Source organism: Heliangelus exortis, chromosome 4 (genome assembly GCF_036169615.1).
Source record: "Heliangelus exortis chromosome 4, bHelExo1.hap1, whole genome shotgun sequence".
In the NCBI taxonomy this organism is placed as follows: domain Eukaryota; kingdom Metazoa; phylum Chordata; class Aves; order Apodiformes; family Trochilidae; genus Heliangelus; species Heliangelus exortis.
In genome coordinates, this window is record NC_092425.1 from 31949672 (window position 1) to 31976138 (window position 26467).

The following is a 26467-nucleotide window of genomic DNA, read 5'->3' on the forward strand; positions in this document are numbered from 1 at the left end:
GAACAGTTGTCCTGGTATATGTAGAATTCATTCTTCATTACTTAGTTAATGAGGCAGCTTATTCTGCATATGTAATGCCATTTCTTTCTCTTGCTTATGTTTCAGAAAGACTCCGATTTGCTCAAATAATTCTGTGAACCTAAAATAGAAGTGTGTGATTAGTCACTGTTTTGTGTAATACACTCACTGTCCAGTCAAAGGGAATGAGACAAACTCTGTATGTAATAGGAACTGCATGATCCTGACTCAGTCTCTGATTATCTGTTTATTAAAATTTGAAGATTACTCAAAGTTCCATTCCTCACTTATGAACTGAACTGAATAAATCCAAGCTAAAAGGCTTCATGTATATCTTGCATCTTCACAAAGAAACTGAAACATAGACAGGATAGAAAATGAAAAGAAAGAAAAAAGACACGATGCAAACTCGTAATATTGTTGCAGAAAATCTTCTAAGCATCGTGTTTAATTACAGGATATTACTGTCAGATAGAGTGTATGTAATAACTCTAATAGATCTATTGGTTTAAAATATAAATAATAGTAATGTGAAAAATTCTAGGAGAAATTTTCATGACCAGCAAGGCAAAGATAAAACATTAGACATCACTTGAGAATGGCCACTTTCTTTGATTATCATATATTTGAGGAAGAAGAGCAGCAGGATGCAGGCCATCTTAGAGGCAGAAACCCCAGAGCAGCTTGATGGTACCAGACAGAATCTTTAGAACAAGCATCTGAAGGGTAACATTCTAGGAACACAGAAGAGTGGTTTAACAATGAACATTAAGAAAATGTTTTTAACTGACTTTAAAAAATGAGGGATCCCAAGATGTTTTCTGAGATTGATAATATTATTGGATCATCAAATACTACAAAAACATTTACAGCTCTTCTTATGCAAACAGTTTCCCACTTCAGTCTCTCCTTCCTCCTCCCCCACATTACAGACGTGCCAAGGATTTTGTCCCTAACAAGCATGATCTGATTTCCCTGTAGCTACTGCTCACACTGGATACACCTCCAGTCTGGAATAGTGTATGATGCCAAGATAACAGAGATAGCCAAGACATAGGCAAATACTGTGCAGTGATTTTCAGCTCACCCTCAGACACAATTTGCCTTTCTAGACTTATTTTAAGGAGACTTAATTACCTTTCTTTTCACTTAGATGGTTAGACTGAATTTACTCTGTGATGGCAACATCTGAATGCATCTGAGTAGATTTAACTTTTAGGATTTTGACTAGCTTAAGAATTTGTGTAATACTCTGTTTTGGTGATACTTGCAGTATGTGATCTATGGCTACAAGAAACAGCAAATCAATTTTGACGATAACTTGTTTTCAGGCATCTGAGGAGAAGTGAGTTTCCATTAACTCCATCAATCACCTCCTGAATCGTTTTCCCCTTAGGAACAGTGAAATAATTTGGTGTCCTGATAGATGCTTAGGGGCAACACAGAAATAAACAGAAGGGAAAACCCAGAGCAAAACATTTTTTTGTTGTTCACTATTATTACAGGGAAAGTGAGTCATTAGATTTCTGAGCCAAATCTAGATCAAGAGAGTATTATATCTATACATACATATGTACATATATTTCTTTTTATTTAAAAAAAAAATAAAGCAGGGAAACATTTTTTCTCACATTTCCATTTAGATATGAGGTGATGTTGGCATATACTTTGTATCAGTTTGATTTGGTAATACAGATTTGGATACTTCAGAATCTGTCCTGTGACCTTCTTCTCAGCCTTGAGCACAGAGCAGCACAAAGCCTATGCATTGCTTATGTCCTACTTAAATACTGCAAGTTATGTGTACCATAAATATCTTATTAAAATTGCTGACTCATAAGTAAAATTGGAAGTGATAGTTAAGTGTGTAACAGCATAGGATGCTGACTTTATCTCAGGGAAGTACATAATGAGACCCCTGCATCTAAGCAGAGCTTATTTTTCTTCTCTGTTATTGTTCTCTGGTAAGGAAAGACTATTCATAACCTCTTCACAACCTACTTCATCACAGGTGGCTGTCGTTGCATGGAGAGAGGAGAGATGCAGAAACAAGAATGATTCAAATGTCTGGAAAACATAGCCTGTTATTAATGAAAGAGACACTTTTATTTATGCATTCCAATGTGATTACAAAATTACCTTACAGGAGTAGGAAAAGTAATATCCAGAGGCAATCTTGTAATGAAGACAAGAAGCAATTAAAGTGAGTGAAATAAAAGGAGCATTTCTGCATCATTTTCATTATTCATATAGTATTTTATACACAAAGAGATGACTGAAGACAGAAATAGTAAGAAATATTTCTAATCAGCAAAGTTGTTAGTAATTACTTCAGAGGATCCCAGAGATCTAGACATGTTTTCTTCCACTGAATTTCATATTGTTTCATTTCTGAATTATATTTTCATTTACAAGGTTTTTATGCATTTTACTGATTAGTGAAGACTAAATAGATTTTGGATTTGCAAATGCATATTTACAGTAAGTGCAAATTTATTTTTCAGTGCAATATGTGTATAAATTGCAAATACTAATAATATGTATAAAATGATACTGCCTTACTGCACATACTTTTTTCTGTACAAGCAGACACAAAAGGTTATTTTTTCAAAACACGGTCTAAAGTTCCATATTACCACCGGATAAAAAGGTAAGCTTCAGAATTTTTACTATGTGAACTTTCCCAATCTTTTATTGTCAAAGAAGTAGAGGAGAACATGAAGTTAAAACATGGGACTGCTCAATGACTCATCATTTACTACAGAGCTTGATGTTTTATGAATTTTGTAATTTGTCTGACATTGCAAGCAAAATACACAGTAATTGATAAATCAAGCTGTCTATGTGAGGTTAACCTTCATGGGAGATTTGCTGGAGTGATCAGTGAATAACTGGTTAGGAAGATGGATATTAATTTTTTTTATAGTAACCTGTTGCTTATTTCTATTATTTTCTTCCGCTTATCTCAGATTTCTTGTGAACTTCCTAGCTACTGATTTGCCTTTTCATTCATATTACTTTCTTCTACCTTCAACACACTCTTATTGTCTTTGTGCTTCAGCATTTTTTCCCCTCTTCAGTGCCATCTGTTGCCTCTTTACTTTTCTTTGTTCCTGCTAAGTGTCCCACATATTTCAGTGCTGTTCAGTGAGTCTTTTACCACATACAGTACTTGCCCTGACAAATCTACTACTGCTATATAAAAAGAGGGATAACAGGAGCTGGGAACTAAGGCTGTAAAGAAATTTTTGAAGTCAAAATTCAGCTTATAAAATGGAACAAACAGCATATTTAGGAAAAAATATTAATAAGAGGGGAAAACCTATGCAGCAAAGAGATCAATGTATTATGTAGGTGTTATTGAGTATAGAGATACTCAAATAAGAGGCAAGCATTTTCTTTCATGGGTTTATTAAGGAAGAAAGTTTTAAACAGATACTTAATATATGCCTGTGAACAAGTAAATTACAGATATTGCAAATTACAAGCTGCAAGCTAAAGAAATTACTCAGTAAACTACAATGTTAATTTCTTTTTGTGTAATCACAAGTGGACAAAAATACTGTAAAAAGGTCTGTCACTGAAAATATTCCATCTTACTTCTGTGGTAAACCATACGTCTTCACTTTCATGTCTTTATCTTCTTTCTTTTATTTCTCTTTGACCTCTTTTTCACATACTCTTTTTTTTTTTTTTTTTTTTTTTTTTCTTCTGCCTGGCTCCTGAAGCTGTCTGTCCTCCTCAGTCAATAATACTTACAGCTGTCCCTTCTGAGCCATTTGCCCTCTGTCTTGCCACAGGGCAAGTATTTAACTCAAGTTGAGGATACTGACTGTATTAGTCAAATGTTACTAGTCCCATAGATGGAGCCAGCACCAAGTGGAGCTGTGACTTAACTTGCTGTTTCTTGGCCAGAACACCTGACCTGCTTGGTATGAGCTGCAGAACAAACACCGTTCCCTTAGGAGCCTCACTCCAGGGTGAGGAAGATACATAAGGAAAGTATAGTAACCACATAATCTCTATTTACATCACAGAGCTCGTGGGGATGCAGGGCAAAATGCTGATCCTTGGTGCAAAGAATTTACAAGAGGTGAAAGAAAAGGTATTTTGCCAGTAGTGTGAATCAGAGAAAGGTTCCCTTAGGAGACTGCCAGAGCAGTAAAATGGTACCTATCAGGAGAATGTGGAGAATTCAGGTGGAGATGGTAACAGGATGCAGAGATGCAGAATGCTGATGTTTGCAGAAATGACACAACAGCTATGTAAGTACATGTGTCTTTCCACAGAATTAATTTTACCATCTCTAACCCTTCACTGGGACCAGCCTTTGTGTCAGTAGAGCTGAGCAAAGCACAGGTAAGACACTGACTTTACACATGCATCATGGCTAATTAAGTCTTTTGTGACAGAGCAGAAGAATGAGATGGCATATATCATGACTTTGCTAGGGCTTTTCACAGCCACAGTGGTTCCCTCATTAGCAGGCGGGAGCAATGTGGTAACTGTCAAGAGAGTGCAGAACTGATTGGGTACCTACAGCCATTGACTAGCTACCAAGGGGGTCACTGTCAAAATGGAAAAGAGTATTGAATAGCATTTGATCCTTGCCCTTCACAAAGTATGATGCAGAAGGTGTGCAGAGTGTTTCGACACCTCGATGCAGCTGTGACAACAATGAACTGTTCAGTTTTTGCTATATTGCTAAAAAAGCAGCAAGAGCAAGTTAGCCTTAGCTGGATATCATAATATTCCCCCTGCAGATTTACTCTATGGTTTTTCCTTCCTCATAAAAAAATGTTGACAGAGACATTTGACTAATAGTTCACCAGCTGAAGGGAAAAAAATAAAGACACACCATTTAATGTGTCCATCCTCAGTATCTCTCTAGTGTACTGTTATATTATGTATTTTAGTGTTAACTAGGTGATATTTTTGTTCCTCATTGTAAAATATATTTTAAATATTAATATATACATAAAATAAGTTAGAGCATCAATAAACAGACATTAAATGACAAAGTAGCAATACACACTCCTTGTTTTATAGAGATTTGTGGAACTGAAAATCTGAACTGAAGGTTTGGGTTATCAGGAACAGAGTAATAGTGTTAGGACAAGGCTGGACTCAATGATCTTGAAGGTGTTTTCCAGCCTGAGCAATTCTATGATTCTATGATTTTTCTGCCCCCAATGTAAATATTGAACAAGTTGTCTACAGTGCCTACAGTGAGTAAATGCTTCAATGGCACTGCAGCTTCCAGTCATTAGTGAGGCAGGACATGCAAGAGGAGATATGACATGAAAACAAATCTGGGGTTCAACAAGTGAAACCATTATGGAGGTGGGTTTGACTGCTGGATAAGAAATAGTGACTTACATGAAAGTAGATCTTGATGAGCAAAGAAAGAAAAGGCTTGACTAAAACTATATCCATATAAAAATGGCATTTTAGCATGATGAAATGAATTGGCTAATTGGAATAGAAAAATAATCCATTAGAACAATGATTAAAATTCTTTTTTAATTTGGTAAGCATGACAAAGGGATGATGAGTTATTACTGGAATAGGAAGATGGGAAAAAAATCTGCCTGTATTACAGTAAAAAAGAGGCTGAATTATATAAAGTGGAATAGTCCTACAACAATTAAACATTTTTGGCCAATACAATTTTGAATACATATTTTTTAGTATCCCCCAAATCCGTTCTTTTTTCTACAGTTTACACAGAGGTTGGTAGAAAATAAGGATGCCATCACAGAATGCTTAGGGGTACCTCACCACATCAAGCTGAGTTAATAAAACCCAGGGCAGTATCTCAAAATGGTCAGAGATACTCAGAAAATAACCAGTTGAAGCCACCTCTTGATTGATGGAACATTATTGAATAAAGCAGGGATAACCTCTGTACAGGCAGAATATTGCAATAAATCTCACAGAATCCAGTAAGGATCTGCTGGAAATCCTGGTTTCAGTTTAAAATATCTGGTTTTATCTTTCATGTAGTATTAAAAGCAGCTTTGCATTGCTGTTACTCAAAAGGAGTTAAGACACTCCTCCTCAGAATATCATTAGTGCACAGAAATACTCTGAAAGACACATTATTTTCCAACAAGGCATTAGACCAGGGCTAGATAGATCCTTGCAGAGGTGAAATAGCTCCTGGTAGTGCCACTAAGCATGGGTACCGCTGATGTAGATGAACCCCTGAGATCTGTTCTCTGATGGTGAGGAGTCCCAAACTTTTCTTTAAAAAAAACAGCTCACAGAGAAGCATGGTAAGGAAAGAGAAATGTTGAAACAATCAGAAAGAATTGAAAATTACCTGATGGCCATATGAGTTGACAGGCAATTGGAAAGTAGGTGGCTTTGTATGGTTTTTTTCCCCTGCAGCTGAGAGACATGTAAATGCCTTGCAACTGTAGTCCATTTTGCTCAGAATTTGTGCTATATATCAGTGCTATGGCACCAGTTTTCCTATTCAAGCTCCTGATTTAAAGGTCTAAAATGCTTTCTGCCTCGGAGAGGAAAGTCATTAGTTTAATATCAGTTTATTAATGGGTGGATGTGGTCTTATTACCAACAGTGGCAAAGGCACCATCAATTTTCCTTGCCCCTTCATCCCCTCTTCAGTTTTAGAAGATAGAGAGGGCCATTGATTCACTCTATTATAATTGTGTCCTAGTGTTTTCACGTGGTTTCAACTTCTACTCTGAACTCCTGGGGCCTTCCCATGGTACAGAAGATAATCTCCTCTTCAGAGAATGGCAGGGCTTAGAAAGGGCCTCTGAAGATCTTCCTGATCCCTGGTAGCAACAGTGTCCACAACATGGGGTTTTGTGTAAAAGATTATTTATTTTCACTAGTTTTAATTGGTATCTTGTCAATTTTGCTAACTATAGTCATTAGGGGAAAAGCCAAACAGGGCTATCTGTTCATATTCTTTATTCATTTTGGTTTTTAACAAAAAATCTAAAGAACTTTAGAATATCATATTTTTCATATTTAGCTTAGTATTTTCAGTAATTAATTGTAATTTATTTATCTTCATTTGAACAGCTTTATATTGTATCTTTAGTGTACTTTTTCAAGGTGTTGCCAAAAATCTCTGTATAGGATATTTCTCCTGAATGGAATAACTTCAGAAAGATACATTTTGAAGGCCAGAATCTTAAAAATCTGTTTTGCACTGCAGCTGTCTAACTTATGTCTGTCATCATGCTCTTCAGTTACCTATTTTTATGATCACTGGTTGGAATTCACATTTTAAAGACTAAAAATTTTCATGTATTACTTCACAATTTTGCCATGTCACATTGCACTGTCTATAGTGTTTTCCTTACTATCAGATCTTTCCGAAAGGTTGAAAACTAACTCTTCTCTCCTGCTTCCCTCTGTGTCAGGCACTGCAAATGAAATCTACAAATCAGAAAGAGTAACGGAATGTATTTTGAATTTGGATACATTTTTGTTGTTTTATTGCCAAAATAAGCCAGCAATAACCTGCATGTTATCTTAATACAGAATTTATGCATAGAAGCTTCAAAAATGCAGTTATTGGATTAATAAACTCAAGAACCTCACATATTGAGAACTTGTTCTGGTTTGTTTCACTGCTAGCTACTTCATGCACACTTTACAATCATTTTAAGTGTCAGAACATAGTCAGACTTCTGCAAATATAGGGATGGTGTTTTGAGAAGTGATTGCTGTCTAGGTGATCACACAACTAAGGACTCAAATCCTTCTATCTCCAGGGGATTGATTCAGAAGCTTTATGCAGAAGAGACCCAAGCTATGTTCATAAACACAAATCAAACTAGGCACAGAAGGCTGGACTACAAAATGACAGTTTTCTTTCACAAATTCTTAGAAATGTTTTGAAGGTGCCTTTTTTAACACTAACATTTAAGATGTTAATACACAGCAAGAATACAAAATGGTCATGTTGTGCCTCTGAGAACAGCTCTTGGGAATGTCAAAAGGGAGGCTTAATTCCATGCTGCATGGAAGTGTTTTTACCAGAAGTTTTGACATCTCCTACAACTAGTCTTGCATAGACATTAGCATATCTTAGCATGAAATTGCAGAATAAAAAGTCATTTTTTAACATGATTCATGTGACAATAGAAGTACAGATATAAATTAACTTTAATGATGCTTTAAAAAAAAAATTTAAAAAGCACTTACATAGCTTTTACATTCAGTAGGGAATAAGATTTGTTTGGCCTGCCAGGTAGATAGGTGCCAAATATGGTGAATAGTAGGCGTATGATATGCAAAAAAAAAATAATGTTTTTCCCTTTGAACTCCTTTTTCCAAATACCTTGGAAACTGGTAAACAAAAAAACCCCAAGATTGTTATTTAAGAGCTACCCTGTATATTTTTGAAAGGTGGACTGAAAGTTTTAAATTATTATTATGGAAAGTGAGAGCAGACCAGTTACAGAATAACAATGCAATTCTTCATTGTACTCCCCCCTAAGACCATTAGAGTTAAACCACTTTATGTTTCCAAGGCTACTCACAGTGGAAAACTGATTAAATGCACTGCAACAAACCACTACAATTAAGCCAGCTTGTAGTTCTCTTGAAAAGTGCAGAGAGAATAAAGCCTCAGCAACCCCTACAATGGAGAGGTGATGTACATTTTTCCTGCACTAGAAGATCCTTTTTTAAGTCCTGAAATCTCCCAAAGTTTGATGGGTCTGGCAGTGATGATGTAATGAAGGGAAAAGTTACATATAATTCCCTTTACTTTGAGCCCAATGTGAAGACAGTTCTGAAACAGAAATACTTAGGTAATTGCATCAGCTCAACTGCAAATATTTGTCAGTTCTACTTCACTGTGGTTCCGAATTATATCAAGGTCTTGCTGTGCTCAGTGTAAATACACAAGGGGAGGGGGGGAAGAAATGTCCCTATCCCCAGATAACTGGCATTTTACAGGAAGGTCTGCATAGCTGGCTGCAAACAAACACCAGCCTGAGCACTGTTCTAGCAGCAAGACACTCCTCTGAACCAAAGGCTCCATCGACAAGCTGGCCTTACATTGTGCCTGGTAGAATAACCCTCACTGAGATCCCATCTGAGGAACACTCTGCATCTTACCCTAAGGAAAAGATGAGAGAAAACCTGCCTTAAACAAAAGCTGTCCTGTAATCTGTAACACTAGCAACAAACCAATCTGAGTTGACCCAATGGTCTGTTATAGAATCAGCCTTTTGTAAGTGGCTCATCAGAGACATTTTTTTCCATCAGGAGATGAATACTGCATTGACTTTTTGTTTGCATTGGATGTATTGTTCTATTTCCAGAGAAGGGAGATGATCCAGCATTCAATATTTCATGATACTACCTGCTAAAAAAAACCACCTTATTGAAAATTTTATTCATGCAATATATATAAAGGGTAACAACACAGAATGATTCATCAATAAGATTATGGTAGTCATTATATAAGTGGGAGCGTAACTCATCCAGTGTATAAAGATTAATCACGTAGTGCAAGGTGCAGTATGGTTCCTTAATTTTTGCAGACAGTAAATATTGAAACATAGACTTACTGCATATTGAAACAATAAAAGTATTAGTAAGTAAACAAGATAAAACTGCATGTTACCTTAAAAAAAGTTCTTTTTTCTAGTTCTGCAGTCAGAAGAATAATTGTCAGGGAACTTGAGCTGTATATGCTCTGTAGATAAGATTTAATTTTCAGTTGCTTCTAGCCTATTTATCTTCACAAGCATTAAACTGACCCCTATAATAATTATGAATTAAGATATGCATCAAATGATGTTTGTGTTCTTAATTCAAATGATTTTTCAAAGCCAGTCTGGTTCAAAGCTTGCTTCTTAGTAGATGATGTAATCACATTTTCATATTAAGAATTTTTATATGGCAAATAGCTTCTATACCTACAGTACAGTATTCATGCTACAGTTGTAAGAGACAGGATGAAACATGATTTAAGTGCCACTGACCAGAAAAAAATACACATGGGGAGTGGATGATTTCCAAGTTACACAACACAATTTAAAGTCTGTGGGACAAGAGCAAGGTTCACTTCTTTCTTTTATGGTAGTAGCACTTACTTCAGAAAAGTGAACATAAAATGTGATTTGTTAAATCTACACTGTTAGGATAGCATACCTGCTGTCAACAATTTGTAACCTGCTGTCACCAATTTTCTATCTATTTCTCCTTGGTTTAGGATCCTCTCCTAGTACATGCAATCTTTACTTCTTTTTCTAAAGCAAATAGTTTCAATGTAGTAGAAGTTTTTATACTCCAGATCAAGTATTGATTGGATAAATTGAAAGTAAAATCCCTCAAAGCCAAATTTACAAAATAGTGTTTTCTTCCATTCTCAAATTCATCTCATTATTTTGCTTCTTTCTGCACTTTGTCATTATCCTGTGTCTTGCAGTTTTTGAAACCAGTATCTCCTCTGAGACCCAAACCAGGGAATCCTTTATATTCTGCACACAAACCCTGACAAGCTGCTGAAAATGTCTTCACTTCATGCTGTTATTTTAGTTTCATGACATGCTATTTAAACATGTGAAAAGAACTTTAGGTACTCAGATAGTGTGATAGACTGGAATGGGGTTACAGTACAGATTAATTACTTGTTACCTTGTAATAAAATTCTTTTAACTACTTCAGTACTTGCAGGCCAGACAGTGAAAGAGCAACAGTTACCACAACAGCAAACATAATCTTCATTTTATACATTAGGAAAACAAAAAAGGGAAAAAAAAAAAAAAAAAAAAAAAAAAAAAAAAAAAAAAAAAAAAAGTTTTGTACAGGAGAGGAAGTCTGGAAGTCTAAGATGTGCTTAGCCTTGCCTCTATCTAGCACAGACTGATGTGGCTCATGTCACCTGTCAGGTTCAGAGGAGTGCAATTTTAATATTTCCTCAATTACAAAGTTTCCCTGAGTCTGCCTTTGCCACTTAGTTGTATGCATAAGATTCTGAACTAAACAATTTTTACATTTTCCATGAACTTTTTTATTTAAAAGATTTTTGCTTTGTTTCTTGATTTGTTGCTTTTGTTTCTAGTGAGACTTGGGCTTAGGGTTGGGGTTTGTCCTGGTTTGAGAGGACCAGGTTATAAAAACCTGTCTGGGACATCACCAGCATCTGCCAGTTACAGTGGGGAGGAACTGAGCCTATGGGAGGAGAGGATGGGTCAGGTGACCCAAACGAACCAATCACAGCATTCCTTCCCATGGTGCCCACTATAAAATGGCTCCCAAGAGAGCCCTCTGGGTGCTTCTCTGGTTGTTGTGCTATCTGGGTTAAGCTGCTCCTCCTCCTGCTGCCCCTCATTTCCTCACTGGAGAAGGACATAATTTACCAAGACAGGTCACCTTCTACCTATTCCAGTTTTTTTCAACTTTAGAGTCTAAGTTTTGGGTTGTTTTGTTTTTTTTTTCAACTTTAAAGTCTCCCTTCTTCCCTCTGGAAGGGTAGTGGGGAATAACAGAGAGCATCTGTCACTGTCCAGCCACTGTCTTAAACTGTGACAGGATTTTTTTGCAAAAAATATGGTATGAATTACAAAATAAAATCCTAGATGATAAGATCAGATAAAATGGTACCTTTGAAAACACACCAAAAGTGAACTTATTTTAAAAAAAATTAGCTTTAGTCATTTTGTTTTGAAAGCATTTTTCCTAGTTCATATTCATGCTAAGGGCAATTGAATTCATTAGGGGAGAAAAAAAAAAACAACAAAGCAAAACAAAAGAAACCCAATACACCACAGGTTGAGAGAAATAAAAACTTTCAAATCTTCTTCTTGCATTTAAAAATGGATAGGAATTAAACACACAAATTCTGTATCTCTCTTAGGTTATGGCAGTTTCCCAAGTATAGTTTATAGAGAGAGAAACTTCATTAGACAATATAGATGCTCCAATGAGAAATCTGACCACACAAAATTGTAAAATCAGGAAAAGCTGCTAGAAGTTGCTTTAAATGTACCATACATCAATACATCAGATTAGCCACTCCAGCAAAGATCCTGCCTCTGCACAGAGAACTTTGTTACTTGCCAGTTTATAAAAATGAAATATCCCTCCATTCATCTGCCCAATTTACATCACATTTACAGTTTATTTCTCTAACGTTACAGACTTCCTTGTGTCCCAGAGTGAAATGCTTATGTTCACTTTGGGAGAACAGAGGGAAGTGTATGGGATGGACCTGCTGGGGACCTCCCAGAACAAGGTTTATGATGGGGAAGACTCTCCAAATTGCTCTTGTGGATAACAGTTTGTCAGATGTGTGTGGTCACAGAATGGGAGAAAGGACAGAAAAGTGTGAGGTGGAACAGAAGTGATTTGTAATAGAAGCTAAAGATATGGAGCACCTAAAGCTGTAGAGCACAGAACACAGTGGTAAATAATGAGATCTATATATACTTTTCAGGCACTGTGTTGCTTACTGTTGGTATTCCCATACACCACAGGGTTTAAACTCAGACTACAGGAGAATATCAGAAGCAGATAATAAAAAGCATTTCACACTTTATCAACCTTGTACTCAGTTTGTGCTTTGTTATCAGTTGTCCTATTACATCAGTGTATCTGTCATCATTCCATACATTTGGAAAACCATTTCTGCCTTAGAACTGACAGAGTCAGATTAGACTCTGCTGCAACTGAATAGTTCTCTGTGGTTTAAATGTGCAATGAGACATTTCTCTCTCACACACATGTAATTGCTATAGTCAGTGAGTTATACTAGCACAATTTTGCAAAAATATATACATTTTAGCTATTTATGTTAAAGAAGATTGTATTTTCATCAGAACATCTATTTAAATATCTCATCTTTGAATGGCATATAGTAAAATCTTCCCATAACACAAAATGATATGTCACTGAAAGTTTTTTTAATTCTTTTAGCATGAAAGGCAAGAATAATTATTATATTTCTTCTGGATCTTGACATAAATACCACATATTACACAACCATTTATTAGTTAGCAGTAGCTCAGGATGATCCAAAATGTTGGGTTGTCCAGTCAGGCTATGAAAAAAAACGTGAAGTTGTTAGTAGAAACTCAGTATATAGACCAATAGTCCTAAAAACTGTTGGATGCAATCAATAAGATGGTAGTTTTTCTGCAAAGGTGCAGGTTCTAGCTCTTTTCCAGAGCTATACAGCCAATGGTACAAAAGATGTATTACAGCTGAGAGCTTCTTTTTGGTTATTTGGTGAAACTAAATCCATTAGAAAAATTATTGTCAAATGAAAGACTAATTAAATGGATGGTGTCTCTTCTCTTATACAAAATCTTAACATTATAGTCTTTGAGTGACAGAAAGTTGCAAAAGGTGTTTTGCTTAAATGATGACAGCAAAGTGAGCAAGATGCTAGATAAATACCATACTGCACTTCCATGTTGACTTTAGTTTGCCTCAGTTTAAAAAAAATTAATAACATAAAATAGGGATTTCAACCAACATAAACTGGTATTTAGTTACTAACCAAACAAACAAGTGATTTTCCTGAAAATCCTTCAGAAATTAAAGACCATGTGTTTTCATAGGACTGTCAGTACCTACAGGATTTGATATTTAGGTTAAGTTTCTTTCTGCTCTTCAGTCATGGTAAGACACTCTTCCCCTCTTCCATCATTTAACAGATACCAAACCTTTCCCTTTGCATCTGCATGTGTTGGCCTTGCCCCTAAATATTTAATAGCTTTGGACTTATTTTCATCAGAGAAAACAAGACTGCTGAAAAAATATTGTGAAATATTTTGTGAATAATTTTGTGATAATGTTCAAGTAGCCAAACATTCTTCTGTACTGATTATTGTATAACCAAAACAAAGTTCAAACAAAAAATATTGGTTCCTACTTCTAGAAATGTTCATTAATTACTCTTATAACTGAATAAATACTTAATATGCATCACTTTACAAAATACTTCCTGTGAAGAGAAGAATATTCTTAATTTCATTGTTTGGAAGACACAAAATGAGTCAGCTGAGACTGACTTCTGATACCCACTGCCTAAACATGGATATTTCTTGCTCCTTCATGTTAAACAGATGATGTAATCAGAAATGAATCACTATTTAAAGAGGATATGGTGAGGATTTGGGGGAGACTATTTTTGAAGTAGAAAGTATCAGAGCCTTTGCACTTTACACAATGCCTTGCTTTTTGTTTGAATCTTCTATTTTCTTTTAGATTTTTAACTAAGGTCTGAACTGAAAATAAATGAAGTTAAACACACTGAGTGTCTTAAAGTACAATATGATGGGCAAAATTTTAATCCCTTTTTCCTTTAAAGCTTAGCTGAGCTACACTGCAAATTATGTGTATGTGTACATATTTTTTATGAATATATACACACATATATATCTTTTTTGATTAATACATACATCTTTATGAAGTTTCTATGTGTGAATTTCTGAAGAAAAACAGGTCACACCAGTGATACAGAAATTTATTTAATTAATATCAAAATTGTATAACCTATCTTCTTTTTATGTCTGTGCATAGGTACATAATACAAGCACTTTTTCTTTTCTTTTTTTTTTTAGAAAATAGAATCTTCCGCTCTTCCACTGGAGAAGAATTTGCATATTTATTAAACATATTTTACCCAGAAAATTCATAACTATGATGTTGCATCTCATTGAAAGTCTATTTCTACAAGCAGCCAAGGTCATTATGTAAAAAATTCTGTACAAAAATATAATATGTATTGGCTACATTTAGAATAAACTATAATAGGAGCTAGTAGAGATTTTGAGCCTTAGGCCATAAAAATTCAACAAACTCAATCATTCTTCTGGTAACACTAACATTAACTCAGTTTTGGAAAGCTGAGTATCTAGGCATGTTGGTGAACTCTTAAAATTCAGTATATTTTGATAGTGACTACATAACTGAATCTGAAACGTTTCATTTATTCTTTATTTTGTGTGGATGGTATGTCAAATCAGTATGATTTACCTGTGCATAAATTCTGACATTTTAGGGACAGTAACTAAGGGGAAAAACTCATTAAAGATTATGGCATTTTTCAAGTTTGGTAATAGCCTCTTCCAGGTTTGATTACAGACTTTCTGTGGATGGAGTAATGCCATAGTAGCAGATCAACTGGTGGAAGAGACAGGACAACGTAATAGATGCACTGGAAATATGCCAAAAAGGCACAGCTTAATTGCTAGGTTGTTCTCTCAGGAGTACTTGCCTCCTTTTCCCACAGTCAGCCACAGATGTAGAAGGCTAAAAGTGGAAAGAGCATTTTGAGTAGCTTCCCTCCTCCACTGTCATGGCATTTGGAGTCAGGTGTTTAAAATATTTATGTCTGGATATGAAGATACTTGCTTGCTGGGATGTTCACACTAACCCTGAAGAGCTCACAGGCAGAACCACTTACCTCCCAGTTCTGAACTGGTGGCATCCATCCTCACGCTTGGCTTGCACGTGGATTTTGAAGAAGGGAGTTGCTAGGGGAAAAAAAAAAAAAAAAAAGTTGCATGGGGAGATAAAGGGCAGAGCTGGATAAAATACAAAATCTTACCTCTTATTTCTTTCTTGACAGAAAATCTGTCCAAAACAGCATAGCATGAGATAAAAAGAGAGTAGATAGCAGAAGAAGAATACCTCAGGACACAGCACAAAGGATATTTTCAGAAATCTGTCTGTTCCAGAGGAGGACTCGGACAAAAGGTGCATACATCACCACAACAAGACAAACATATTTGCACATTTTCAAACATTTGACCAAATAACTGGTGCCCAGCTAAATACTTTAAAACAGTCAAATGGCTAAGGAATAAAAGGTGGAGAGTACAAAAAATAAAAACTGTCATTTTTATGGATTGCATTCAATCATAATACTATTTACAAGGATATGATGTTGCTGAAATACCACAGGGTGAGTTAGATCAGAGCCTGGCTAAGAGCTGGCAGGAGAAACCAATGTTTTGGCTGCAGCCAGCAGGTAAACAAAGGTTAGACATCAGCACAGGCATCAGAACTGTATGAATGGGCTTTATCAGCAACCTTTTGGAGCTGGTTGTACAAAGATGGGCCTGGCAGTAAGAATGCACCTCTCCCCAGCCACCACTCTCCATGATTCAGCATACTTGCTGCAGACACCCCTGTATCCCTGTAATGCCTTAGCTGGAAGAACAGGATTTGGCTTTATGACTAAGATATTTACAGTCTTGTCAAAACTTCCACTTTCTTTTGTACTATTAGGAAGAAGTACATATCCTTGGGGAGGGTTTGAGGGGTCTAAATGAAAATGGTTAACTCAACAGAAAGATGCAGCAATGAAAAATGGGCAGTAAAGAAGGCATGTTACCAGTGAATCTGAGTTCTTTGTAGCAGAAACTGATAGCTGTCAGGCTGATCAGTGATGATGACAATGGCCACAGGTCTCTGTAAAGGAGTCCCAGAGCTTGCATCACTCTCAGTATCTCAGTAACTTGACAGGCATGTGTTTTTTGATACATCTCTGAGTATGACTCTGGAGGTAGTTGAAGAACTTACTTGAAATATCAATCTTTAATGAACACTGGGAATTTTTCCAGCAGCCTAGAGAAAGATAAGTTTTTATTTAAGTTTTTCAGGTTCCTGACATAACTCATCAAAGTTATCCCAATAAAAAAAGTACCTTTTTCAACATATTCACCTTAATTGTTAAGGATTCTGGAAATAATGCATCCCATCTTGAGGCCACTGATACAGGGCTGATGCTCATTGGGGTGAGGACCTGAGCTGGCCAGGGGCTGGAGTTGTCCTGCCAGCACCAGCTGAGGGAGCCAGGGTTGTTCAGCCTGGAAGAAAATTTTTGGAAGGGATGTAAAAGCAGTCACTCAGCACCTACAGGTGCTCATCAAGAAGAGCAAGGGAGGCTCTTCACAGCAGTGCGTAGTTAAAAGGCTGAAAGACAACAGGCACAAATTGAAACAAGAGACATTCAGGTCAGATGCATGGAAAACCTTGTCCTCAATGAGGACAGCCAAGCTGTGAGCAGGCTGCCCAGAGAGCCTGCACACCCTCTGTCCTTGGCAGTTTTTAAGATCGCCCTGAGCAATCGGGTCTGACCTCAGAGCTTGGCCATGCTGTGAGCAGGAGATTGGACCAGAGACCTCCTGGGGTTCCCAGCCAGCCTGGATGCTGTTTTGCTCACACTTAACTTCTCATTTAAAGCACTAATAATATTATAGTTAGCAATAATATGTCTCCTAATATATTGTTCGTAACAATATGGCTCATATAAATCAGTGAAATGGATGAAAGCATCAGTGAAATGTTTCATTTTAGACAGAACCTGCCAGTGTTGGTTTGAGTCTATTAGCCTAATACAGGGACAGAGAGTGGGCAGGAAAGAGATTAAATGAAAAACCAAGGAAATACACATTCAAAATCCCAGGTGGAGGGAAAAAAGCTTTGAATCTTTTATCTTAGGTTCAAGATTAAAAAAGGTTTTTAAGTCTCAGTATTTTTTGAGACAGATGAAATGATGAATTTTAGATTTAAAATAAGAACAAGAGCAAATAATTTTTTTCAGAAAAAGGATGGTTTGCACACACTGGACAAATAGTGTATGTGACAGTTAAACATTTGAAATTTCTAAGAAATGTTTCCTGAAATTTATGCCAGGGACAGTAGTCAAATAATTTTACTTTCCCTCTAAGCATCTGATATATACTTAATGTATTTACAGCTTTGGTGGCCTTCAAAAAAGGGTTGGGATGTTAAAAAATATTTTGTTAACATCCTGCCTGAAAAATTATTAGCAATTATTTCATTCACAACTTCTAAAAGATTAAAAGTTTTTCTTTTCCTCAGCACTCTCTAAACCATTAATCTGCTGCTTTGGATGACTTTCTAAAGCTTATAATTGCACCATCCACAGGAGCTAATCAGCTATCATGAAAATCCATGCAGATGAAGATCAGGGAGACAAGTTCACAGCTCCAAAGCATACAGTGAAAAAATCCAGCTCCCCCCGTTTCGGTTTTTTTTCATAATAAAAACAGCAATTAAATTTATCTGAGCAGTTTAACTTTAGCCTTCTCAAAAGGCTTTAAGCTCTGCTTGAGGGCGGAAAAAAAACGCAAAAAAAAACCCTAAAAAAAGAAACTGGGGGGGAAAAAAATCATCACATCCCCCCCTTCCCCCCTTCCGCTTCCGCGAGGGCAGCGCGAGCGGGCACTGCTGCCGCGTCGGGACGGCAGGGGGCGCTGCAGCCTCGCGGATGGCGCTGGGCAGGGGCTGAACTGGGACCGAACTGGGGCTGAACTGGGGCTGGGATGAGGCTGAGCTGGGGCTGGGATGGGGCTGAGCTGGGGCTGGGATGGGGCTGAGCTGGGGCTGGGATGGGGCTGAGCTGGGGCGGAACTGGGGCTGAACTGGGACTGGGATGGGGCTGAACTGGGGCTGAACTGGGGCTGGGATGAGGCTGAGCTGGGGCTGAGCTGGGCTGGGGCTGGGGCTGGGGCTGAACTGGGGCTGAGCTGGGGCTGAGCTGGGGTGGGGGTCCTAACCAGGTGCAATGCACAGGCCCACCGCAGCATGTTTGATTTCTTGGCATAATGCCAGGAGGCTGGAAAGAACACAATTATAAAGTCAAGATTTGGCTTTCTAGCTTATTTTACAGTTTTCTTAACTTTACATCATTGATGACTGCTCTAATTAAGGAGATAGAATAAAATTCAAGACTTTTACATCATCTGCTTCTGTGGCTTTCATTAAATGGTGCAAACCTTTTTGGAACCATAAGACAAAGACTAAAATTGACTTTGTTCATTTATTTAAATCACGATTTTTAAAAAAGATACTGTTATTTAACTGTAACATGGAACACATCTTTTTCTGAACAGAGCACAAAATAATATCTTTGCATAATGTGCCATTTGACTGAGTCTACCCTAATTTTTTTCTTTCTGTCTTAAGACCTTGTTAATGTAATAAGCAAACACCATGCAGGAGCTCAGTTTGTATGAACAACAAAGCTGCTGCTATAGTACAACCTTTTTTAAGAAAAATTCTCTTGCATTTCTTCCTCATAAATATATGGTGCACTTGCAAGCCACTTGTGACTGCACCCCTGAAAATAAGTTGCTTGATATTCTGTTCTTTCAAATAACAGTGTGTGTTTTTACATTTGACAAATCATGTTGCATGCTTCCTGGTGATGACAAAAGAAGTAGGAGATTATAAGGCTATGGAAGTTCCAGAGATTGTATTATTTTTCCATTTTTCCTTAACACCAGCTGTCTTCATTTTCTTCTAAATTTGCCTCACAGCTGTAGGATGCAGCATACTCAGTAGTCTTACAGGGCAGCACATTCCAGTCTGGATTTGATCTGATTCAGGTATTTCCATGGTTTGTGCAAATGCACATGTCACAAGGAATGGATATTAAACACCCATGGCTCTCAGGCAGCTCTGTTCAAACTTCCTTATTCAGATCAGTGAAGTAAAATGGGCTCAAAATGTCTAAGATTACTTATATGCAACAATACAAATTGAAATAAAAATCTAAATTTTGTACCACCTGCTTTCCCTTTACTTTTCTTCTAACCAAATGCACTGCCAGTATGTCTGATTTAATTTTGCATCTTCACTGCCTAGCAAAGTCTAATCTTCCATGTGAAACACTATTCCACATTCAGGTAGTGAGGTAGAATACAGAGATATATAACCCTGGCTCCATAGCCATACCATCCCACCATAAGCAAATCAAAAACGTCCATCTTAGAGCATTTGCTGGCATTCACCTGCACTGGCAGCAGAGATTGAGTGGTTACCGGATGCCTGATTAAAAGAAAAGATGGATGTGAGTGTTATCTTTGATCCCCAAATAATTACAATGCTTTAACTTCCTGATTCAACATCAGAACTGAAAACTGATATTGATTTATGCATGTATTCCCTTAGCATTTAAATGTGGTCATTATCTGCGTGCTAGCCCTAGTAACAGATGTTAGGAGTTCAACATTGTCTTTCAGAAACTGGGAGATGTAACCACGGTCCTTCATTTACATTGGTTATGAGAAATTATTCGGCTTATTAAGCAATTTAGATTAAACAATACCCTCTTCCACCTTCTGTGTCTGACTGGACATTCATGGGCTACTGAATTCATATTCATTGATTCATATAATGCTTTGAATGTGGAAATGTATGCAAGGGAAAAAAGCAAGTGCCTAAGATAGGAAACCTGATACACAATCAGTAAGGTACTGGAACACAGGAAAATGGCTCTCAGAGTTGTAAAAAACACAGAAATTAGAGCCAGAAAGGTTCTCAAGTTGTTTATCCTTTTCCACCTGAAAAATGTTTATTTAACATCTAAGAAAGAAAATTTGCTCTGGGTGCCAGCTTGAAAGATTTTTTGGAGGAATGATCAAGGAAACTGTTGTTTGCTTTCTGCAGCAGTTCAGAAGCTTGCTCATTCTTTGTAAGTAAATAGATTACATCAAAGACATCTGACTCCATCACCACCTTCCTCCCAACAGAATCAATACACAGTGCCCTGAGCTTTGACCAAGTACTCCGGTCAAAGACAGTAAAATTACTCTGTGAAACTTCATCTTTACCTTGATTCCACTGGATGATGATTTCTGTATTTTTCTGCCAGACAAGGGTGACTAATCATCTTCACATCTCAGGAGAGATGTCATAGTTGCAGCTCGCGGATAAATGAAATCTACAGGGTAGAGGTAATTCCTGACATTAACTAGATGCTGGCTGTGGATCAAGAATCTTCAGCTTAATCTGTCTTGCACCACTAACAACTCAGAGCTGACTGTACTTGGATCCTTGAAAGAGGATACACAGAGGTTTTTCTTGATGCTATTGCTTTTAGATTAGGTGGCTTTTATTTATGCAAAGGATTTGCCTCCACTAGCAAAAGTGTTTGTGTGCTTCTTCATGTGACAGTGGCAAATGCTGGGCACATGTGGAGCTAGTATTCCACACACATGTTAAAAGCAGATGGGAAAACTCCTGCCATGATTTTAAGGAAAAATAGGTTTGTCAATTCTGCCTTCTCTATAGAAAAAAAATAAAAAAATAAAAAAAAATACTATTTTGTAAATAGTACCATTTGTTGTTTCCACCACACTGCTTTAAAAATTATTTATGAATTTGAAATTATCTCCCGTGTCTATGCTTATTTTTTCTCTTTCACCAAAACAGCCACTTGTACCCAAAAGATAACCACCTGGGGCAGCTGCCTAGGCTTTCCATCTCTGTATCGCTTGCTGCTGTTTGTAACTTCTTTGTGATGCTGCAGTTTGTAAAATACTGGTATACTGGCTTATAATAATTATGCTATCTCACTCTATTAGCTGTCCACCTCCTTTGAATAAGACAGTTGCACAAGGTATAGTGCTTCTCTTGCAGCTGTTAATACTCCTTCGACTGCCACTTTCACAGATTCATGCTCTTAAATATAACCAGTGGTAGGTGTTCCTTCCTATACTCCACAACTGCTTGTGTGATGTGATAGCTCAGCAGTATCTTTTGCCATATGGAGCACTGCAAGCTGCTGATGAGAAGCATCGCTGTCCATTAAAAATTGTTTTGAAGATGTATTCTTCTGAACATACACTTAATGTGCAAGGATAGAAAAGGTCTCAGATTAGAATTTCAAATGGTGAAGCAGTTGTGATTTACCCCAGTGGGGCATCAAGTGCTGCAGGCTTTTCTTTTGTTTGTTTTTAACATGAATATATTCACAATAAGCTAGCAACCATGATAAACTTACCAGACTGTTCAGTGTCTAATAAAACTTGTGATTATTGTCAGGAAAAGATGTGGTTCTCAGCTACAATAGATCACAGCATAAACTGCACTGAAAATTTCTTCTTTAATTTTTTTCTAGTTTGTAAATTATTACAGCCACAAAAAGATATATGTTTCCAAACATAAATATAACAAAATGACAAGCAGATTCTAGGTGAAATAATACTGGCCTTATTCTGCTATGTTTTACGTCACTTGAAAAAGTAGAAACTCTTCAGAATCCAGAGTGGTGCTAAGGGAAACATGGTGGGAGAACGTTCTGTAACATCTAAGCCTATTAATTATTAATATGATTTAAATAATGTGACTCATGTTCTGTCATTGTCAAATATTAGCTTGAGGGGAGCTATTGTTTCACCTTTATCATGGGCTGCCTTTCTCTTTTTTTGCTTTCACAGCATATCTTATTCCCTTTCCTATCCTTTTTCATTTTTATGTGTGAAGAAAAATCACTGTAGAGGATCCAAAACTAATTAGATCTTCATTAATATTAGAAAAAAATCTTAATAATAAACAAAACAATCAGGAGATTCAAATAAAAGGAAAAATAAAAAGTCAATCAAATATATTTTTCTAAAGAAGAAAATGCATGCCCAGAGAAAAAATCAATAATTATATATACTTTAATCTTTATGGCATCTATGCAAATTAGGAAGGGGAAAATCTTAGGCAATATAAATTAACAAGAAAGACCAGGTGTTGAGCATTAAATAGCTAATTCCAAAGGAACTCTGCTAATACATACTGAAACTATAACTAAAAACTATTTGCACAGATATATGCACTTTAATTTGGCACACAGGCAGGGCATTTGCCTTGATCTGTCTGTTGCCATTGGCATAGATAGATTTTGTGATGCAGAGGGCTGAAGTTAACTTTATTGATGATTCTGAAAATGCAGTCTGTGTGCTGGTGAGTAGCCGGCAAGGCCATAATAAATGCTATTTATTCTGTGTCTGATATTCTTCAAGAAATTTTAAAGCTGTAAAGATGCCTGTCATTGTTTCAGAAAGTTTTACTGCTGTATTCTGATTCCTTTCTGCATTTTCTGGACTGTGACATTTCAGCAAAATTCATTACTTGATACATTGTGTTAAGGTACATCCTTTAAAAAGACTTTGGTTTTGAAGTCTTAAGCTGAAGGGCAACCGTCATATCCCAAAGTCATTCAATTCAGTGTTTAATTATCCCCACAAGTTGGAACAAATCACCAAGGAAATTAACCCATGTTATGCACAAATTCCATTGTGTATGTGATGAAAGGCATTCCTCCCTGAGGAAATGATGTGATTTAAGGAGTATGAAATGGAACATTCAATCTGATTTATACAAAATTCTTGTCCATTGGTACTAACTGATCCATGAAATGCTATTATTATTTGGTGGGACAAAATATTATCAATGGGTTGATTGCAGACTTCTTAAGTAACAGTTTTCTCCAAGTTCTTGTAAGGTTAATGATTATACTGTTTATCTCCACCGAGCCTTATTATTTAACTATATGTATGAAATTTATGTATTCTACTGTCATATTTTTATATTTTATTTATACTGCATATACATCTTAAGGAGAGGAAGGAATGAATAGGAAGAGGAGTGTCCTGCATGTTGAAGGACAACAGGGAAATCAAAGCAATGAACAAAGTGGAGTTACTATCTGGGCTATTATGTTTCTGAATTTGTGGTGCAGTTAGCTGAATGCCACATGTAGCTTTGTTATCTGCATGTAAAATTACAAATTAAAGAAAGCATCAGAATTTTTTGTTTTCCAGCTCGGAGTTTCATCCCACTTAATAGAACTCTTGCCATTCATTCTTAAATGAGCAAAATAAGGCTTTTAGCTGTTCTTAGACAGATAAAATGGCTCTAAAGTTATAATAATTATGCTATCTCACACAACAGTCTGGAAAAAAACCTCTTTAAAATATACACTTCACTGTTTAAGTGGCTTAAAAATCAGCAAATATATGTTAGTATTGATTCCCTGACTGGAACCATCGCTGACTTTTTCATTTGTTTATTGACTTCTAATAAATTCCTGTAGGTTCCCTCATACTTTTATAACTGGTTTGTCTTAGTTATGTATAAGTGGATCAGATGTCTAAGGGCACCTTCAGAAAACGGTATGAATTTTCAATGTAGAGGTAATGTGGTGATAAAACAACTTGATAGAAAGGTTTGGGAATTATTTAAAACTTTATACCTGGATCTTGTGGGGAGTAGATATTCCACAGACTGACAACTAGAAACTCCAACCAAAAACCTACAGTTGCTGCATACTTTTAATTTCTTCTTGCAAATAATCAGGAACTTTTCGAAGTATCTTTTTTAAAAACATTTCTTAGGAGGAATGGATACAGTAAAACTAATTGTACCAACACTGTGAAGAGTCTATATTCATATTTTAAAAGGAATCACTGACTCATTAATATATGGTATTGCTAGAATATTTTAATGAAAGCTTTTAAATACACCAATCTTACTTCCCCTTTCTTGCTGACCATTAGATAAAGACAAGTTGTTTCTGAAGCACTATAAAATTATAGCAGATATCCCACTCAGCACCTAATAAGCAATAAAAAATGTCTGAAAGTATGAGGTTTTTCATAATTTGTGACCTGAGTAGACAGACACATTTTCCAGTGATCCTAAGTTTTTGAAAGACTTGAAAAACAATTAAATTACTGTGAATAAAAGGCTGCTGCACAGCAGCTGGGCCACGATAACATCAATTTGCTGGTGTGCAATGGAAAACACAAACAATTCAGGTTTCTTTTAATCTTTCAATGTAGACTGAGGTAACTCCAATTACTCTGTTTTCCATGATGAACTGATACTCCATGTATTAAAATTTAACACAGAATCTGGTATGTGATCAATTGTTGATGTAGCTAAGCCACGAACTGTGTTCAAGGTCAGGCTGGTTGGATGGGGCTTTGAGCAAACTGATTTAGTGGAAGATGTCCTTGCCCATGGATTGAGTGGTTGGGCTACATATTTTCCAAGACCCCTTGCAATCCAAACCAATCTATGATTCTGTATAAAGGACTGATATTTTTAATTACAGATATGGTTTTAAACACTAATCCAGGTGTGTTATAATCCTTCTATGGTGCAGAAGTCTCTAAGGAGACTTAGAATGCAACACACTGCTGCAGAAGGGGTAAAGAAATGTTTGGTATAAACAGATCTCAGTATTTTTTTCTTTCTTAAGGAAATCACATTACAGAATTTAAAGCTCTTTAACTCTATTTAGATTGCTAGCAGAATCAGTGTTCTTCTATCTGGTATCTTTGATTCTGCACAGAAAAAAATTTCTTTGTCTATAGTTTTATTGTTGATCTCAGTAACAGTTACTAAGAAAAAGAGTTTTTTGCTGAGTAGCTCACCTTGGAGCATAAGATGGAATAATATAGGCATTGCAGTTACATTTATGCTATTGGGCCAAGTTGCCCCCTGTGAATTTCCATTAGCTGTATTAATGTTCTATGGGAAATTAATCTGGACCATTTTTTTTATATAAATTCTGATTGTGAATGGGTATCTTACCATAGGTTGCTGAGAGGGCTGGCCAAGAAAAATGTTGGCTATGTAATTGTAAGTCTATTAACTTGAGACATGTGTTATGATTTTAAAGTAAATTATATAGCTATATTGGCAAACTATCTACTTTAAAGTCCTGGTTTGGGTGCAAATTAGGAGACTAAAATTAATTGTATAGTTGGTGATATGGGCTGCAGTGAAATTAGCTGGAATAATTTCCAGCCATACAATCTCAGAAGTTATACTAGAAGATAATGCAAAAACAGACTGTCATCACTGGCCAGGATTTTAATGAAAAATGGTTTTGGGGGGCAAGGGAGGGGGGAAATATCTTGGCCATAATTCTAAGTTGTAAACAGAATCGTAAACGAGACTAATCTTATTGCATCTCAGCATCTCCATGCAAAATGAAGTCAGGAGATTCTCGGTTTTGCTGTTAAAGTATATTCTATTTTTAATGCATTTGATTAGAAATGGAGATCAATAAACATGTCCATGAAATGTCATATCATCCAGCTGTTGACATAAATTGTTGTTCAGAAGATCTGAAAGATGGTTTTCCTGGAAATGAGACTTTAATTTCATTATTAATATAGTATTTATTAAACTGCACAAAGCATGCCACTATGTGTCTGACTACATCTTTCCTCCAAAATATGTGCATTTTCGTAGAAACCTGAGCAATGTTCTTTCCCAGTGGCTTCCCGAGGCATTCAAGGCAGGGTTATGACCTCACTGGGGTTGTGGAGATGTAGTGGGATAACTCAAGTGACTGGGGTGCAGTGCTGGATGGATGCAAGCTCATTAGGGAGGACTTAGGCAGGATGGTGATGAGGAGGATCTGCTCTTGTTGTAAAAGAGCAGTGGGGATGCCTGGAGTTCTGCTTGTGGGTGCATGAGGAGTAAGCTGAAAGCTTACAGGTCAGGATTAGTGGGCAGAACAACATGAGCAATGTATGGCTATCCACTGACTACCTTATCAGGAAGTTGATGGGATCTTCTTCAGACAACTGAAAGATAGGGGACAGCAGGGCACCAGGTAATCCAAGAGGTTACTGCAGTTCACTGAAGACACCCTAACACAGGTATCAAGAAGCCA

The 26467-nt window shown here is 36.6% G+C and overlaps 1 long non-coding RNA gene across 1 annotated transcript in view; it reads right to left on the minus strand.

Annotated features, from left to right (window-relative positions):
* The window catches only part of LOC139796355 (uncharacterized), a 43271-nt gene extending 26676 nt beyond the window's left edge, over window positions 1–16595 (minus strand). Inside the window, exons 1-2 of the long non-coding RNA XR_011725968.1 lie at window positions 16367–16595; window positions 15434–15503 (exon numbers count right to left, since the gene is read on the minus strand). This is a non-coding gene — a long non-coding RNA (uncharacterized lncRNA). The remainder of the gene's footprint in view (window positions 1–15433; window positions 15504–16366) is intronic.
* Between the last annotated feature and the right edge of the window lie 9872 nt (window positions 16596–26467).